At 40.9% G+C, this 5,231-nt stretch overlaps 1 long non-coding RNA gene across 1 annotated transcript; it reads left to right on the top strand.

The window, feature by feature from the left end:
• The first annotated feature begins 4,267 nt into the window (after positions 1-4,267).
• On the top strand, positions 4,268-4,754 carry LOC138641463 (uncharacterized). The gene is made up of 3 exons (XR_011313856.1): positions 4,268-4,331; positions 4,413-4,524; positions 4,678-4,754. It is a non-coding gene; the product is annotated as an uncharacterized lncRNA (long non-coding RNA).
• The last annotated feature ends 477 nt before the right edge of the window (positions 4,755-5,231 follow it).

Here is a 5,231-nt window from a genome sequence, read left to right as displayed (position 1 = left end):
AAAGAGAATAGTAAAACCAAAAACACTCAGTTTGAAAAAATGTTGCAGTAATCCGCAAGTGCTAGTAAAAGATGTAAAAAACAGGGTATTTGGTTGATACGTTTTTTGCAAAAAATGTATACTAAGCTGCTCTACCAATCTTCACGGTATACCCTTATCAGAGCAGTCCTAACTAATGTATGCAATGCCTATCTGATGTATTTAAAAACCTGATCATCTGTATATAACCTGTGTGAACAGGGTTCAGAGAGGAAAAATCCATGTGTGCATACAGGGTAGAACAGCTATTGTGCAGATAGCCCAGGAGGAGTGGTGGAACTCCCCAGTCTTGTAGACACAAGAGAACAATTATGGAAACAGGAACACATGGGCTACTTGCACAGTGAACAAGTCTGTATGATCATGTTCACACACCACCAAGAAACCTGAAGACACAAAAGAGAATAGTAAAACCAAAAACACTCAGTTTGAAAAAATGTTGCAGTAATCCGCAAGTGCTAGTAAAAGATGTAAAAAACAGGGTATTTGGTTGATACGTTTTTTGCAAAAAATGTATACTAAGCTGCTCTACCAATCTTCACGGTATACCCTTATCAGAGCAGTCCTAACTAATGTATGCAATGCCTATCTGATGTATTTAAAAACCTGATCATCTGTATATAACCTGTGTGAACAGGGTTCAGAGAGGAAAAATCCATGTGTGCATACAGGGTAGAACAGCTATTGTGCAGATAGCCCAGGAGGAGTGGTGGAACTCCCCAGTCTTGTAGACACAAGAGAACAATTATGGAAACAGGAACACATGGGCTACTTGCACAGTGAACAAGTCTGTATGATCATGTTCACACACCACCAAGAAACCTGAAGACACAAAAGAGAATAGTAAAACCAAAAACACTCAGTTTGAAAAAATGTTGCAGTAATCCGCAAGTGCTAGTAAAAGATGTAAAAAACAGGGTATTTGGTTGATACGTTTTTTGCAAAAAATGTATACTAAGCTGCTCTACCAATCTTCACGGTATACCCTTATCAGAGCAGTCCTAACTAATGTATGCAATGCCTATCTGATGTATTTAAAAACCTGATCATCTGTATATAACCTGTGTGAACAGGGTTCAGAGAGGAAAAATCCATGTGTGCATACAGGGTAGAACAGCTATTGTGCAGATAGCCCAGGAGGAGTGGTGGAACTCCCCAGTCTTGTAGACACAAGAGAACAATTATGGAAACAGGAACACATGGGCTACTTGCACAGTGAACAAGTCTGTATGATCATGTTCACACACCACCAAGAAACCTGAAGACACAAAAGAGAATAGTAAAACCAAAAACACTCAGTTTGAAAAAATGTTGCAGTAATCCGCAAGTGCTAGTAAAAGATGTAAAAAACAGGGTATTTGGTTGATACGTTTTTTGCAAAAAATGTATACTAAGCTGCTCTACCAATCTTCACGGTATACCCTTATCAGAGCAGTCCTAACTAATGTATGCAATGCCTATCTGATGTATTTAAAAACCTGATCATCTGTATATAACCTGTGTGAACAGGGTTCAGAGAGGAAAAATCCATGTGTGCATACAGGGTAGAACAGCTATTGTGCAGATAGCCCAGGAGGAGTGGTGGAACTCCCCAGTCTTGTAGACACAAGAGAACAATTATGGAAACAGGAACACATGGGCTACTTGCACAGTGAACAAGTCTGTATGATCATGTTCACACACCACCAAGAAACCTGAAGACACAAAAGAACACACAGGTTATATACAGATGATCAGGTTTTTAAATACATCAGATAGGCATTGCATACATTAGTTAGGACTGCTCTGATAAGGGTATACCGTGAAGATTGGTAGAGCAGCTTAGTATACATTTTTTGCAAAAAACGTATCAACCAAATACCCTGTTTTTTACATCTTTTACTAGCACTTGCGGATTACTGCAACATTTTTTCAAACTGAGTGTTTTTGGTTTTACTATTCTCTTTTGTGTCTTCAGGTTTCTTGGTGGTGTGTGAACATGATCATACAGACTTGTTCACTGTGCAAGTAGCCCATGTGTTCCTGTTTCCATAATTGTTCTCTTGTGTCTACAAGACTGGGGAGTTCCACCACTCCTCCTGGGCTATCTGCACAATAGCTGTTCTACCCTGTATGCACACATGGATTTTTCCTCTCTGAACCCTGTTCACACAGGTTATATACAGATGATCAGGTTTTTAAATACATCAGATAGGCATTGCATACATTAGTTAGGACTGCTCTGATAAGGGTATACCGTGAAGATTGGTAGAGCAGCTTAGTATACATTTTTTGCAAAAAACGTATCAACCAAATACCCTGTTTTTTACATCTTTTACTAGCACTTGCGGATTACTGCAACATTTTTTCAAACTGAGTGTTTTTGGTTTTACTATTCTCTTTTGTGTCTTCAGGTTTCTTGGTGGTGTGTGAACATGATCATACAGACTTGTTCACTGTGCAAGTAGCCCATGTGTTCCTGTTTCCATAATTGTTCTCTTGTGTCTACAAGACTGGGGAGTTCCACCACTCCTCCTGGGCTATCTGCACAATAGCTGTTCTACCCTGTATGCACACATGGATTTTTCCTCTCTGAACCCTGTTCACACAGGTTATATACAGATGATCAGGTTTTTAAATACATCAGATAGGCATTGCATACATTAGTTAGGACTGCTCTGATAAGGGTATACCGTGAAGATTGGTAGAGCAGCTTAGTATACATTTTTTGCAAAAAACGTATCAACCAAATACCCTGTTTTTTACATCTTTTACTAGCACTTGCGGATTACTGCAACATTTTTTCAAACTGAGTGTTTTTGGTTTTACTATTCTCTTTTGTGTCTTCAGGTTTCTTGGTGGTGTGTGAACATGATCATACAGACTTGTTCACTGTGCAAGTAGCCCATGTGTTCCTGTTTCCATAATTGTTCTCTTGTGTCTACAAGACTGGGGAGTTCCACCACTCCTCCTGGGCTATCTGCACAATAGCTGTTCTACCCTGTATGCACACATGGATTTTTCCTCTCTGAACCCTGTTCACACAGGTTATATACAGATGATCAGGTTTTTAAATACATCAGATAGGCATTGCATACATTAGTTAGGACTGCTCTGATAAGGGTATACCGTGAAGATTGGTAGAGCAGCTTAGTATACATTTTTTGCAAAAAACGTATCAACCAAATACCCTGTTTTTTACATCTTTTACTAGCACTTGCGGATTACTGCAACATTTTTTCAAACTGAGTGTTTTTGGTTTTACTATTCTCTTTTGTGTCTTCAGGTTTCTTGGTGGTGTGTGAACATGATCATACAGACTTGTTCACTGTGCAAGTATTGCTTTCTTCAGTAGATCCAAGGGAAATGAGCCACTGTTTCATGTGAGACTGTCCAGTGCCCCTTCTTGTATGCTAATTAGTAGGTTCCTTAGCTTTCAGGATACTGTGGAAAAGAGGAGTATGGAGTATAAGGCTGCTTTCACACATCAGGTTTTTGGTTTCAGGCACAATCCGGCAGTTTCAGGCACAATCTGGATCAGTTTTTTTCTGATGCCTGATCCGTTTTTTTCCCCATAGAGTTGTATTACTGCCGGATTGTGCAACGTTTTTTGTGTCCGGCGAAAAAGCCTGAAGGGACGTTTCCGGCAATAAATGCACGGAACTGATGTGTGAAAGAACATTTCCGGCGACCGAATCCGTTTTTAACACACTGAGCATGCCCACAATATCTCTCTCTCTCTCTACCTCTTCTTCTCACAACGAACCCAGGACCTCTCAGGTTTTTATGCCGCCCCTTTGCGCTGCGCCACCTTTGGTCTCCCACCCACATTGCTCTTTGTGCACGACCTTATTTCAGGTCTAGTACTCCAGACATAGCAGGAGCTACTGCTCCACCGCCTTATTTCACGGCTAGCCTGGGACCCCACAGGTGTTTATACTGCCCCCATGCGTTGCGCCACCATGGGTCTCTCATCCACCGACCCTCACCCTACATAACATCGTTCTAGGTCCAGTACTCCAGGCTCCACAGGAACTTTAGGACTCAACTGTCCATCATCCACCATCACTCTATTGAGGCTTAACCTACTTGGCATTAGTGCGCCGTCTCTACAGGACTATTCAGGTACCGTATGTGATACATTTACTATACGCAGCATCTCACACTCCACTCTATTCATACAGGCTTCCTCCTTTATTTTCATATTTTTCCAGAACGCTTAGTCCGGCTACATCTAATAGGGCATGTAGATCTACCATCTCCCGTATACCCTTTTGGACCGTACCCGGCACCACTGCTACAGTATACCTTAGGTAAACACCCTCCCCCCACCCTGCCCATTTCCCATTACATATCCCAATTTGTATACCTTATATGGCTCCTTCGTGTTTCAGGACCACGGTGTGTAAGACTAAGTTCCCTTAGACATATAATCTACTTACCACTTACTTCAACACTGTGCAGTCGAGTACTTCGACACTGGAGCGCCCTCCCTAGACATTACAGGTATATTTAACTTGATTATATTACATAGTCTGTTCATTATAGTACATACTTGGGTACGTCATCATTATACTCCATTGGGATTTCCCACCCTCTATCCCCCCTTCAGCTACCTACGGTTGGGACTTCTTTATAACGCTGGTTTGTTTATCACAGAGACAGGACTCGCACTAGAGAAGTTGCCCTTCTGCTTCCTTTAGTTGCCGTATATGTACATATCACTGGAAACCAAGGTAATCATCTCTCTCCGCAACCTTCGCTGTCCACCTTTCTTTCCCTTCCTTTTACCCCCCCCCCTCTTGGATATACTTTGCCAAATCCATCTACACCTTGCTTGAACCTCATTAGTAACTTCCATGTTTTTCTAGTGTATATAGTGTTTATATTTGGTTTTATGTCTTTGTACTTGTTCCATTTATGTATATATTTTGGTGATATTTTATTTATTGTCTGACCCTCCTTCACTGTACTTTGTGTATTATGGCCATACCATTATCAGCTATTTACACTGTTTACACTGTTTCTTTATCTCCCCAGCAACCCCATGAGTAAAACCCTGGTGGGTCGAAACGTTGGGTTTGGTCTGATTTGAACACATCTGTTCCTATATTTCTATGACTACCTCTTTTTTGGCTACAATAAATGTGTTGAAAAACCTTTTTGCATCACATCAAGTCTGAGTGCGGTATTTTTTTTATATAACTGTTCGG

Source organism: Ranitomeya imitator, chromosome 6 (genome assembly GCF_032444005.1).
Source record: "Ranitomeya imitator isolate aRanImi1 chromosome 6, aRanImi1.pri, whole genome shotgun sequence".
Lineage (NCBI taxonomy): Eukaryota > Metazoa > Chordata > Amphibia > Anura > Dendrobatidae > Ranitomeya > Ranitomeya imitator.
The sequence above is the reverse complement of the archived record's forward strand: the minus strand, read 5'-3'. Positions and strand labels throughout refer to the sequence as shown.